At 42.3% G+C, this 15,081-nt stretch overlaps 1 long non-coding RNA gene across 1 annotated transcript in view; it reads right to left on the reverse strand.

The window, feature by feature from the left end:
• LOC137522781 (uncharacterized) overlaps positions 1 to 15,081 on the reverse strand; it is an 80,481-nt gene that overhangs the window by 54,175 nt on the left and 11,225 nt on the right. Inside the window, exon 2 of the long non-coding RNA XR_011022439.1 lies at positions 7,071 to 7,201. This is a non-coding gene — a long non-coding RNA (uncharacterized lncRNA). The remainder of the gene's footprint in view (positions 1 to 7,070; positions 7,202 to 15,081) is intronic.

A 15,081-nucleotide genomic window follows, 5' to 3' on the forward strand; every position in this document is an offset into this window, starting at 1 on the left:
CTGAGCAATTGCCCTTTGAAAAGATGTGAGATTTTGGAAAGTGAAATAGGGAGGCAATGAAAGCCTATGGGGGATTTTACCAATTTTGGACCCCTGTAACTCTGGTTTGCAGAGATGTAGGGACCCCATCTTTGGAATCCAAGTCTAACAATATGTCTTCTACCTGCATGAGACATTTCGTGAGATTCAGACGTTGCTAACGGCCATCGCTGCGATTTATGTACGTCAGACTCGCCACCATTGAAATTGCCCAAATAAACAGGTTTTTGTGACCCTAGGCTATGACCTCTTCGGCCTAGGGGCCCGAAACTCACCAGTCATGTTCCCCCTAAGGGTCCCTACAATGCTAGAAAATTTGCCACTGCTGAGCAATTGCCCTTTGAAAAGATGTGAGATTTTGGAAAGTGAAATAGGGAGGCAATGAAAGCCTATGGGGGATTTTACCAATTTTGGACCCCTGTAACTCTGGTTTGCAGAGATGTAGGGACCCCATCTTTGGAATCCAAGTCTAACAATATGTCTTCTACCTGCATGAGACATTTCGTGAAATTCAGACGTTGCTAGCGGCCATGGCTGAGATTTATGTACGTCAGCATCACTACCATTGAAATTGCCCAAATAAACAGGTTTTTGTGACCCTAGGCTATGACCTCTTCGGCCTAGGACTGCATTGAACGCAACCCGCGCATTGTGCGCATTCTGGACAACACCAATTACTGGGTTTACACCCTTCTGGATCCACGGTACAAACACAATGTTCCAAAACTGCTTGAAGAAAGAGTCAGACAGGTCAAAATGGAAGAATACCAGCAGGCCCTTGTGGAGACTTTAGAGAGGAGATTGACATCCTCCCCCTCCTCTAGCCAGTTGTACTCCGACAGACTGACTTCCGCAAACTCAGGACGACCAGGAGGGCAGCAAACAACACAAGCCGCAGCTAGTGCCCAAAAGGGAATGGTATCGGCAGTGTCCTTGGAGTGGGAAAATTTTCTGACACCCATGCAGCAGCACACAGAACAGCAAGCGTGCAGATCCACCTCCAACACCGATCGCCTGGAGAAGATGGTCAAGGACTACATGTCAGATGGCATAGCTGTGTTGAACAATCCATCTGCACCCTTCAACTATTGGGTATCGAAGCTAGACACCTGGCACAAACTGGCAATGTACGCAATAGAGGTGCTGGCTTGCCCGGCAGCCAGCGTTATGTCGGAACGCTGTTTCAGTGCTGCCGGAGGCATCGTCACAGATCGGCGTATCCGCCTCTCCACAGAAAATGCAGACCGTCTGACTCAAATTAAAATGAATCAATCCTGGATTGGAAACGACTACGCAACACTCCCGGACCCCAACCAAGTAACATGAACAATGAACATCTGTGATGGGTTAGCGTTTCCGGTCCCTGTTTATTGAACCTCTCATCTGTATTACATTTATGACTGCATGGCGACAAAATGCAAATTGCTATCCGCACGCTTCTTGTCCTCATGCAAGGCCTGGGTTGTTGTGTCTCAAAGCGTGGCCTTCTTCTCCTGCGCCACCCTCCTCCTGTTCCATCACGTGTGCTGCTGCTGGGTTAGCGTTACCGGTCCCTTTTCCTGGAACCTCTTATATGTATTACATTTATGACTGCATGCCGACAAAAAGCATGTTACCTGTGCAAAGAAAACAGACATTTCCCGCATTTAAAAGACAGTTTTCCCTTTGAAACTTTAAAATCGATTTTCTCAAAAACTATAAGCTCTTTTTGCTAATTTTTTTTCCTCTTGTACCCACAGGCTTTACAAAGCACGAAAGTTCGGGTCCCCATTGACTTCCATTATGTTCGGAGTTCGGCTCGAACACCCGAACATCGCGGCCATGTTCGGCCCGAACATCTAGATGTTCGCCCAACACTACACGTGACCCGTTCGGCCAATCACAGCGCTAGCCGAACGTTCGGGTAACGTTCGGCCATGCGCTCTTAGTTCGGCCATATGGCCGAACAGTTTGGCCGAACACCATCAGGTGTTCGGCCGAACTCGAACATCACCCGAACAGGGTGATGTTCTGCAGAACCCGAACAGTGGCGAACACTGTTCGCCCCACACACTACCCCCAAGCACTCTATACACTCTATACAACAATTGATACGGCGTACCAAAACCTGCCAATGGCAACTACAGTGTCAGAGGTGCAAGAAGGGAATGTGGAGCACTTTGTTAATAATTTCCACTATTCAAAGTATCTATAGAAGTGATTATTATGAGATCAGGACCAATAGAGAGTGAATACTGTGGTTGAGGGAGAGCTCCTTGAGGCCCCTCTGGCCCAAAGGCCCCAATGCGGTTGCAACCTCTCTCTGCAACCCCTATTGCTATGCCCCTGCTCAGCTTAGTTTCCTGCTGCCCACTGCTCATAAATAAATGGTCTTCTGGGCCTGCCGACTTCTTTACGTGTATACTTTCTGGGGACTGCTTTTGTGAGGTGCGGGGGGAGGTACTGGAGGTTCCCTGTTGGGGGGGACTGGTCTGGGGCATGACAGATCTGTCAGGTGTTTTTCTGCCTACTTGAGGGATAGCCACATGGGGAGGGGTGATTTTGCTTCATTTTGCTGTGGGTAAAACGTACATTTTGTATGTATATGTTTTGAATTTAGCTTTTTTTTTCTCACCACGGTGGTCCTTTAAGATATGATATGCATTTGAATAGTCCTTTTGAGAATTTTTTGATCCTAGGTAATTCACATTGGTGCCACAAACAGTAAATTATAATTGCATATCTTTTTATAGTTTTTTTGCCACAGAGCAAAATTGTTTAATTCCTAAATGGTGAATACAGTTTATCAATAAAGTAGTCAAACTATGATGCAAACTAGAGACCCTCCTAAGAGTGCATCAAGAAGTTATATATACACATCTGGGTCATGCATTAGCTGAGTCTGAAAAAAAAATATGTAAGTGGTCTTCTGCCCCCAATAGTGGATACCCTTCTTCTAGAACTATACAGAAAGAGGGATATAGAGATAGATAGATAGATAGATAGATAGATAGATAGATAGATAGATAGATAGATAGATAGATAGATATTCAGATGCATGTAGATGTAACAGATGTCACGACTACTATATTTGCTTTGCAGAGCAATTCACATAAGCTGAAACTCATTTGAGAGAAAAATCATCTTGCCAAATTAAATACATTAATAAATGTCCCTAAGGGCCCTTTTCCACTACAGCGTTTGCGATTGCTTAATCGCAAAACCGCAAACCGCTAGTGATTTGTCAAATCGCTACAGTTTGCTTTTAGCATAGGAATCGCGGTAGGTCATTTCCACTACCGCGATTCGTTTTTGACCGGATCGCGATCGCGCGGCGGAGCGATTATTGCCGCGATTTTGCTATGCAGTGCATAGCATAGCAAAATCGCGGCCGCGAACGTCGGGGAATCGCCGGTAATTGCGATTCAGCAATCGCTAGCGTTCAGCGTGAACGCTAGCGATTGCTAGTGGAAAAGGGCCCTAAAAGCCTTAGACCTGTCATAACGAATACTCAGTCCTGTTGTCCTTTTTGTAATGTGAGTAATTGCTCTGTATATTGTTGGAAGGGGGTGGCAGGAAGAGTTTTGCCCGAGGCATCAAAATAATATGAAGTGACTGACGGCACATTTCAAAAGGTGAATAAGTAAGAAGTAATCAAGTGAAGTTATGGAACAAGTTAAAAGTACTAATGTGCGAGCATTTCCATACAGTCACCTCACGGGAGACAATGCGAGGGTCTGGTAGGTCAGTTGTACAGTACAGTACGTCATGTCTGCAGCTGATTTGCGTCTGACCATATTCTGTTTCTAATCGATTTCCTGTCAGTGTGCTGTCTGATTCTGATTATTTTAGCAGAAATTCTGATTTACTATTTTTAAGAAGTGGAATTGTTTTTGACCCTTAGTGAATTTAAGGCTATAATAATACAGAATAACAGTGTTACACAATCCATTTTTGCAATTGTATGTTATTAAAAAAGTTATCAATCCTTCAGAATGCTTCCAGCTATTCTTTTTGGGTACCTTGTTTTATTCATATTATGTTTCTTTGCAAATTTGGCAAAAACTAGGCGTGGGAAAGGAGACGCCCATAGTAAAGCGTGAGTAGAATAATACATAGACGACTTATCTCTCAAGAAATGACACTACTTAAAGAGAACCCGAGGTGGATCTTGGGGGGCAGATGGGACACAGAGGCATGTTCTATGCTTAATGACATGGCTTTGTGTCCCCAACTGCAGCTCTCTCCCCCTGGCCACGCCTCCTGCCAATCCCCCACCTCTCTGCATGCTATGAGAGACACACAGTCGCAGCGTCGTGACCTATACAGTAGGTCACCAAAGTGAAAGTGGGCAATTGCGGCCCGCGGGAGCGGGTTTTTTTGCGGATACCTGATCCGCTCAGGTAGCCTACTTTTTTGTCATTTTTTCAGCTCACCTCAGGGTCTCATTAAGGAGGAAAAAAATATTATGCTTTTTGTGGGCCTCTGGCTCTGTTGGTTTAGGTAAAGCCACGACTAGGATGTAGGGTTTCCTTTGTATATGAGCTCCTCTTCACACATGGTGCCTACTATGCCACCCCTCGTTTGTTCTCCCTGTTTGGAACAATTTTTTTGGGTCACCAGTTCTCAAGTAGAGAAAATGGGCCTGATTCATCAAGCTGCGCCGCTTAGCAACGCAGCTTAATGTGAAGAAACGCCCGCTTTGCCTGCCTTACTAGCAGCAGTGCTCACTGCTATGTAAGGAGTGTGCCTTCCTTAGTTACAGGCTTTACTTATGGAGCAATGAGCGTAACTTTAACTGCGGGCGGTCCTGTGAAGTATCATTACTGCGATACCTCACTCGTGGCCGCTACTATGTTAATTTACATGGTTACAACTACCTAAATTAACATAGTAGCAGCCGCGAGTGAAGTATTGCAGTAACGATACTTCAAAGGACCACCCACAGTTAAAATTATGCATGTTGCTATGTAAGCAAAGCGCGTAACTAAGGAAGGCACACTCCTTATATACATACATACACGCTTTTCATAAGCTATAGCTGAAATGGTGGGAGATGTCTGTGACTATGAGCAACACTGCTGAAACACACAAACTATCAGCATGGACCATCTTTCCCGTCAAACTCACATGCACGAGAAATAGCAGATACAGAGCGCAGCATCGTCCATATCTTTAGCAAGCAGGGAGAGCCGATGCCACCATGAGTGACAATAATGACCTGCAATACGGTAGAGTCCTGTAAAGCCTACATTTAATTAGATAAGAGTAGTAAACAGGTGCAAACGTTTTCTAAAGTCTCCCACAAGCAGGCATCTCTGACATTCTTTGCAAAGTAAGACTGGCATTTTCAATTTAAGGTTTATATAGATAAGACTGGTTGGGGCCAGCAGATTAAAGAAGGGATGTTTAGTCCATCTGGATTTAGTTTAGTACTGATAGAATCCATAAGCAGATAGATGAGGCATGGCTGACACAGGAGCAGGTCATTCTTGGTGAGTAATTCTTACACTGTAGTTTAGGTTTATAGTGAAGGAACCATTGCGCCTGTGAACTCTGTAAAGAGTAGATAATGATTTTACTGGGAATGGAAGATCAGATCTTCTATAATAGAGAAAAAATAAGCAGGGGATAACCCTACATAAGTTTTCTTAGTAGCAGAGATAGGTGAGTTTTGCAATGAACCATACATTTCAGATGAAATAAAAATCAACCTGCTTTTTTCTCATTTTGCTGTGATTTTTGCTTTAGTTAAATGCTAAATGATACATTTATGAAAAATGGTGATAGTTGGATGGGGAATCTGATATACCCCAGCTTCCAATCACTTTAACCACTTGGGGACGCAGCATCTTTGCCCCCTTAGGGCCCTTTTACAATGCATTGGTATGTGTTAGTATGAGCTGGTATGCAATGCATTTTTTTCTCCATAGCATTGTAATGTGAAAAATCTTTCAGTTAAAACGTATATAGTGGGAACTGTGCCATAGGAAAACATGGGCATTACTTTAAAAATCAGTTGTCCTTTCAGTTATAACTGAGAGCAACTGATTGCGTGTAAAAGGACCCATAGGGATCAGAGACTTTTTTTTTCTATAAAATGAGCTGTGATCACTGTAATTGGCTTACACCGCGATATGGACTGCTGCTGTCAGCATGACTTGTCAGCGCAAACAATGGGAACAGCAGGTGTGCACAAACATAGAATTTGAAATCTACGTCCTGGCAGAGGACATAAACTGTGGCAGTCCAGAAGTGGTTAAAAGTGCTACAAACTGTTTTAAAAAATGAGAGGTTTACTATTATTATTTATTGTATTTTTAAAGCGCCAACATATTTTGCAGCGCTGGACAATAAATAGGGATACATACCATGTTAACATGGGGTGTCAGAGGTAGCACATGGTTATACAACATAGCACAAGGTTATACATGCAAACAGGGTATAAGATGCATGATCATGCAATTTTACAGAGAACCAGCAATTCAAGTCTGAGTAAGGGCCTGTTTCCACTACTCGCAGATTGGACGCAGAATGGATGCAGAAAAACTGACTCCAATGAAGGCCTATGCGCCTGTTTCCACACATTTTTCTGATGCAGATTTTCCCATAAACATTAATTGGAGTCAGTTTTTCTGTATCCATTCTGCATCCAATCTGCGTGTAGTGTCAGTGGCAACTTGGGTCCAGCCACTTCTTGAACAGCATCAGTCTCTGTCCAACCAAGCCAATATCCATCAGCTAGCATGCCTGTGCCAGCTGAAGGCTAGCCTTATCCAGCAGAACAATAGTTCCTGACAGTAGAAATCACCCAAGAAATGTCTAGACTCAACCAAAAGAGCTGAACCAACCAGTGGCATAACTACAATTTATGGGGTGCCCCAGTGAAACTTTGATGCCCCCCCCCCCCCACACCAAATGTTCATAGCCCTCCCCTTGCCTCTCCTTTGTGCAAGTCACAGTCTTGGGGCCCATCTCAAATGAGTTATAAAACATGTGGGGCCATCATGATCTTCAAAGCCATAACAAGTGTAGCCACAAAAATATCTGACCTGAACTATAGTCCTCTGTATTGGAGAAGGGGAGGTTGGTAGTTTGGGCCCACAGCTCTAGGCCTCCCCTCTAGTTACGCCCCTGGAGCCAACCAAAATCCAGCATCGGCAAGGAGGCAACCATCAGGAATCTAGAGTAAAACACAATTACTGTATAAGGTCAAGTGTTGCTATTTACATTTGTATTATTTATAAAACATTGCCCTTTTTTTATATAAAGCAAATGTCAGAAGCGTTTAGTCAAATGACTTGGTCCTGAAGTGAGTATGAGTAAGTTCTATGTTGCATCCAGTCCATTTGTGTTGCTGTTGCATGAAGTCAGTTATTGTCAGTATATAAAGAGGATAGTCTTCTAGACTGTGCTTGGTGTAGCTGATGTTCAAAAGAATATGCCTGAATCTCAGCCATTAATCTATAATACAGCACAGATTACAAGCTACACTACTCAATATGTAATAAAGGGAAGACTGCAGGGAAGACTCTCTTTATTACTCAATATGTAATAAAGAGAGTCTTCCCTGCAGTGGTGCTTGCGAATTTTTGCCAAAGTCATTTTCGCATAGAAAATGCCATTTTCATTTTTGAGTTTTTCCCACAAAAATACACAACATTTTTAGCGTTTTCACCCAAACAGCGAATTTATCAAAACAAGTGCCATATTTTCAACCAAATAGCAATTTTGGAAAATAACTGCCATATTTGAAATGTGCTTTACGCGAAGATGCGGAAATTTATAGGAAGTCACTTCTCTCCCCATATTAGGCGCATATTAGGTTTTACAGAAAGTACAAAATCAAAGCCAAAAAACACTAAACTAAATATTCGCTTTTTAAGCGAAAATGTTAGCAAAAAAAAAACCCGCTAAATTATTTGAGCGTATTTTTGCCCGTGGAAAAGAAAATTTTACATATTTTCATGAAAATAACACAAAAATAATATCCCATTTTCGCTCATCACTGGTTCTCGGGCATTTGTGTTTAATTCTATTGAATACAGTGGATGAGGTGTGATTGTCTGACTCTCAGAACCATCGTTTTTTCCATTGTATTGATGTAGCTGTAAGTCACGCATTAGTTATATGCAAGCAGTATGAGATCAGTCATTAGGCCAGGCTTGATCCATGAGAAATGGAAAGGGCATGGCCTTAGGACCACTAAAAGCCACGTATGAAACATCTCTGTAAGCAGTGGTCCTGTGCTTACAATGAATCTGCAAGAAAAAAGTCCCACCATGGGGTACTTACCACGAGAGGGGGAAGCCTTGGGATCCTAATGTAGCTTCCCCCATCCTCTTAAGCCTTGGGGATCCAGCACTGGCATCCCGCAAATCCCGACAAGCTGTGCGCAGGCGCAGTAGCACATGACAATATTTACAATACGTGCTCCTGCGCAGGCACAGTATCAGCTTTCCAATCGGCTCAGTAGGAAATAGCCGCCTGAGCCCGATCCTAAAGCTGATACTGTAACTGTGCAGGAGAGCAGATATTAAATATTGCTTCAGGTGGTGTTCGGGGGCTGACAACACTGGATTCCAAAGGGTGAAGAGGAAGGGGGGAGTCTCATTAGGATCCAGACACTTCCCCCTCTCAAGGTAAGCACCCCCAGGGGCAGTTTTTTTGTTACTGATTTCCTTTAATCTCAACAACTGCTTCCTTCTTTATGCCAGCTCTGCAAGTTCATATTTCAATCCAAAGCAGGTTTACCAGGTAAGACCTACTTTAATTGGCATACGTGCCAGAACAAAAGTCAGGGTTTAATTGGGCCTTAAATTAATTGTAATAAAATGCTTGTGAGTATAAGTGACCTTCCTCTGTTGGTCTTGATACTGTGTCCGTGGGGCTTACAGCTTTCCATACTAATTACAATTTCCCTATTTCAACTGAACTTGAGGTTGTTGCATTTATTTCATTTTTCTAAGCATCCTGCTCAGACTTCATTTAGCATTATCTAGCGTCCACAAATAGGATGAATTATGCTAGGTGAATTGTGTGTGCAGAGGAAGGCATTACTTGAAGTGGTTATTTTGATGTTTATAAATAGTCGGCTCATTATAGTCCTGTGAATGCATTCATGCCTGTTCTGTTGTTATGAAACTCTAGATAAAACTTTTTTTTTTCATTGTTATGTTATTTAGAGAGAGAGTGGGAGAGGAGAGGTTAGAAATTCTGTTACTTTGTTGCCGGAGTTCTCATTCAGGGAATTATCTGACTTTCTGTGAATGTAGGGCTTAAACGAAAAAAGCACAAGGACACCGGGAGCCCAATATCGTGTATTATCGTTGTGTGAGATAGTCGATTAAAAAAACAACAATTATACTCACAATTCTGGGTTGCTATTAAGGCAACCACCATCAAAACATGTGGAGAGGTACCGTCTCCACTCGGCCTTGTTCGGTCGCTGCTCCCAAAGAATACTACTATAATTACAGTAAGTAAACCCCCACGTAGTGGGGTATTTTAGATAGCAACACACTGTAGGAGGCGCCCTTAATCTCGTTATAGCATATAACCAATGAATCGGTAAGCGTAGTGCGTCTTACCTGTTATGAAGGTACGTACACACGAAAATCATAAGATAAGGTTTATTATAGCACAGAGGACTAGACAATGCGTTTCGCGACCACAAGTCGCTTCTTCAGGTCAAATAAAGTGCTATTGGCCGGTAGATGTGATGGCGCCCACGCTACACACCTACCGGCCAATAGCACTTTATTTGACCTGAAGAAGCGACTTGTGGTCGCGAAACGCGTTGTCTAGTCCTCTGTGCTATAATAAACCTTATCTTATGATTTTCGTGTGTACGTACCTTCATAACAGGTAAGACGCACTACGCTTACCGATTCATTGGTTATATGCTATAACGAGATTAAGGACGCCTCCTACAGTGTGTTGATTTCTGTGAATGTGAAAGGGAAACTGAAAACAGGAAGAACAGGAAATGAAATATATATCCCAATCGGGGTACAAACAGAAATTTATATCAAATGCTCTAACTCATCTCATTGCTATCAAAACCTAATATTTTTGTCTGAAGTTACATTGAAGGAGTGTGAGTGGGAGCTCAACTATACTTCCTTCTATGGATTTTTTTCAACCCAATAACAGTTGGTGAAGTGGATGAAGAAGCAGTGTGTGTCACTTGTCACATACAGAATTGCCATATCTCCCAACTGTCCCTCTTTAGACTAAATATTGATCAGACAAGCTAATTGTTTGTGTGATCCATGTAGGCTTGCGCTCCGCAAGGCAGGACCATCAGTGGGAGCAGAATGCAAGGCACTCATAGTCCTATAAAGCATTGGGCAAAACAAAACCATTGTCACTCAAATCTACAATCTATGATTTTCTGAATAACTTTTGTTTAACATCTACTGGTGCAAGGTGATGGACCAAGTAAATCATGAATAGTGATGGTCATGTCAGGGACAACTCATAGAGAAACATGTGATTTGTTTGATGATCAGTGGATAGATTTGCAAAGCTCTGATTTGCTGTGATCACATCCTGCTTTAGCACATGATCCTGAATAGCAAATCAGAGACTTGCATATCTATCACCTGACCGAACTGATCACATGCTTCTCCATGAGTTCCCCTACACATGGCCATCACTAATAATGAATATTTGGAAGATTTTCATTGTTTATTTTAGCTATTATAAATTGTACAGTGTATGGAAAGCGTTAGCCAGACTTGAGGGAGCAACTCTGACAAATCAAAGCTTAAAAAAAAATCCTTTACAAAAATCTTATGAAAAAACTTTTTATTTTGACTGGTATAAATTAGTGGTGATCATAATCTGCTAATTACGATTATACAAAATTTAGCAACATTTTTCACAATTAAGGCCATACGTAATTAGGGTTTGGACGTGCAATTGATTTTGCATAATCCATCAGTAATTTTGCATAATTTTGTGCTGACTTCAGCGGTTAATAGCAAAGACCCCATACATGCTATAATCACCTACATTTGTAAAAAAATGAACGTGTGGTTTTTGAGAAAAGCGATTCTGTAAATGCAAAGGAAAAAGGGGTTTAAAACATTCTATTTTCTGAGTTTAAAAAACGTTTTTCCTTTGTATTTTCAAAATCAATTATTTCAAAAACTATAAGGCCTTTTTGAAAAATTTTTGGGGTGATTATAGCATGTGTGGGGGTTTTGCTATTCGCCGCTAAAGTTGGCATGAAATAACGGTAAATTTCCCGTAATTATGCGAGATTATGGATGGATTACGTTTACATGCAAATTTAATTACAAATTTTCCCGAAATTTCACATTACAATTCTGCATTGTAGTTGCTAATTACGATGCAAAATTACAATTATGCGAAATTTGTGCTTATCGCTACTATACATTTTATACATGGATTCAATATTTTTAGTCGAGGATGCTGTGTACTGCTTTTCATGTATTTTCCTCCAGCAAACAAAATCACCAAGGATTTTATCAGACATGGCATTCAAAACTGGAAAAGGCAGTTGGAAAAGATACATCACTGAGTGTACACAACACTGCTGGAGCACATTAAGCCAGTCACGTAGCCTGGTGTGATTTTAAGCTGCATGTAAGAGAAGGACATACTTTAAGCACAATGCTAAGTGAGGGACACTGTAAACTTCTAGTAGAAACTGACACTATATCAAAACGATATGTGACAGTTTAAGGTTAACTAAAACACAGTGCACTGCACAAAGAGGACACTGAGCAGATGAATATAGCTTCACACATTTGATTTCTGCTACTTTTCATTTACACAAACAAAACACAAATTAAAATATAACTTAAGCTCAACACACACCACACAATCTTGGTTGTACAGAATTACCAAATCCAAGTAGTATAAGGGCCAACAGATTGAAAATACCTTGAATGATTGATTGGATTCGCTCTTATACTACATGAAAGCCTAAATGATAAAATATCTCTAGATGCAAAATATTTTGAATGGGCTGTATACACACATATTAAACAGAAATCTTGCCAAAGATTTTATTTGTATCTAGAACACTCCAAATTATGGCTGCCACATTAAACTCTGGGCCTTATACTGGGAAAAACCACTGCCCCCTATTTAATTTGAAGACCCTATATTTAAGGTGATCAGTCAGCATAGCGTTGTGATACATGTAATCCTATGAGATTACTCTCACTGCAGGGCATGAGCAGCGCTCGCAATCACAAATGCACTGCATGCTGCATTTTCTCAGCGATTATCATAGCCGGCCTTTGATATGAGCGACCGAAACGGTCGCTCAGGGAGCCGGCTTTCAAGGGGGCGCCTATAGCTGGTTCCCTTTACTGAGGGCACCTATACCTGATTTCCTATATTGGGGGCACCTATAGCTGGCTACCTTTACTGAGAGCACCAACACCTGGCTACCTAGACTGGAGGCACCTACGCCTGGCTACCTATACTGGAGGCACCTACGCCTGGCTACCTATGGGGAGGATGGAGACCTTCAACTGACTTCCTATACTGGGGGCACCTATGCTTGGCAACCTATATTGAGGGAACCTACACAGGAGATCCTATACTGGGGGCACCTATACCTGGCTACCGACCTATACTGAGTCTGAGGGCGTTTGGGGGGAGGGGGATAGCCGCACTGCGGCTATAACGCGTGGTGCAAATTGTCAGTGCTGTGCTATCATTCTCAATGGGGGGAGGCGGCTAACTGTCCCACTGATTATTTTTATTAATATTCCTGAAAGGTTCTAGCCTTCATTTTTAAGTGTATTCAGGATAATGCACTCTTTCCATCCATTCGTGGTTATTAATAGTATTTTTTCTATTATACATACGTGACGTGTCAGAGATCTGAGCATTTGGTGTGATGTGTCACAATGTCAAAAAGGTTGGGAAACACTTTCCTAGGAGATACCTCAGGAGAAAAGGGGAATTGCATATGGGCCTGTGTGTGTGTGTATACGTGCGTGCGTGCGTGCGTGTATATGCACGTGGGAAGAGGATAAAAGGGCGGCACAAAAATCAGTTTTCGCTCAGGGCGCAGTGAAACCTAAGGCCGGCCCTGGCGATTATAATACAATTCTTATTCACTGAAACAAGCACAAGCATGGCAAAATCATAAAAATGACAATACAAATTCAGCTGGCCGAGCCGAACACAGCCACACTCACTGAGAGTTTGTATATTCTGTGACAGACTTCCAGCTGGGGCCCATGTTTATGGCATTGCTCACCAGTCCCCTAACTCACTGGGGCCCCATACTGCTGCAGTCCCACCTGTGATGCCCTGAAAGAGGTCCTGCTCCAAATACATAATTCAATAAGGATTTTCTCTAAAAAACAGAAAATATCCAATACCTTCATATGGAATTCTAAGATTAGTAATCAAGGTATTGCACACAGACAGAATGAAGGAAGTTTAGGTGTAACACAGTTAAGGATATCTGACCTGAACTATACTTTTACGTTAAGCACAGAACTATGTTCACATGAACAAAACATATCTCTGTGCACTCTTGGCTGCATAGGCTGCTTCCCCTTCCCTTCATAATCTCCAGCAGACAGGTTTGACTTTCAGAGAAAGTCAAACTTTTAAACTGGAAGAGGAATTCTTCTGGTGTCTATCCAGACCACTCAATCCCTTTTCCTCCCCACTGAGCACGCTCCCAAGTGCAAGTGTCCTGAGCGAACATGCTGGCACTGACGAAGTGCTAACCCTGGAGGAACATCTGGAGTTGGGCCATTTCATTATGAAGGTGCCAGATTTCAGAAAGGACTGGTAGCCAAGCGCTACATCTGAGGGATGTTAGAAATACTGGATGGAGTCTGCAGAAGGTGAGTATTATGTGCATACAGGCCCAGATTTGCATCACAGGAACCTATAGGCACAGATATTCTGGTACCCTAAATCTCGCCCTCCACGAGCCAACAAACTCCTGCCAACCGCACTGCAAGCGTGCTGGCTAGCCCAGCTTTCACCTCCTCCCTACTTCCCCTGCCCAGCGTACATAGCTACTGGTGCACCTTAGTATTAGGTAACAACATATACCCTCAATATTAAAGAGAAAACTTAACCAAGAATTGAACTTCATCCCAATCAGTAGCTGATACACCCTTTACCATGAAAAATCTATTCCTTTTCTCAACGGATCATTAGGGGGCTCTGTATGGCTGATTATGTGGTGAAACCCCTCCCACAGTGTGATGTCAGCGCCTCACAGCACGGAGGTACTGACATCACACTGTGGGAGCCTTGTTGCATTGTGGGAAATAACAGCTGTTTACAACTGCCAAAAAAGTAAGCAGCATCTCCTTCCAGTGACATCAGCTGCCAGCAGTATAAATGTCACCATGTGATAAATGTCTGAATGTAAATCAGGGAGAGGAAAGCGTTTACAATGGGCAAACACTGACTAAATCATGTATACATAATTATTGTAAAATGTAAGCACTTATTTATTACATTCTTTTCACTGGAGTTCCTCTTTAAGTAGTTTGAGTTGCTCTCAAGTATTAGGTAGCAAGAGATGCCTCCACACTGAAGGGAGATCTCATCTGTGGAATGCAGAGGGGTGGGTGAGTAACCTGTCATTTACAATCTGCTTGGGACTCTGTACAGGGAAGAAGGAAGGGGGGCACTGGGGGAGGTGAGTGAGCCGCCTTTCCATCATCGGGGGCATGTGGGCATGTGCCTACAGTGGCTTATGGAAAATCCGGCCCTGTGTGTATATGTTTATTTTAGAAGGTGCTTTTTTAAGTCAGTCGTGCTGTAAAAATGACTAACTTGAAGCAAATGTGGATTACTCCAAACAATTATGGTAAAGCAACAAATGTAGGCAAAATTAGAAATGGTTCTACTGAGACAAAGATCTATTAAAGCTCACTGGCATAAACACATAAACCTATAATCTAGCAAGAAAAGCCAGGCCAGGTGCACACAATAACTGCATACAATATAGATACGCAAAGCACAAAACATTGTACATTGTTAACCCATGCTAATTTACTATGGTATTTAATTAAAAAAAATGGGAAGTTGAACCTC

The sequence above is a fragment of the Hyperolius riggenbachi genome, chromosome 6, assembly GCF_040937935.1.
Source record: "Hyperolius riggenbachi isolate aHypRig1 chromosome 6, aHypRig1.pri, whole genome shotgun sequence".
In the NCBI taxonomy this organism is placed as follows: Eukaryota; Metazoa; Chordata; class Amphibia; order Anura; family Hyperoliidae; genus Hyperolius; species Hyperolius riggenbachi.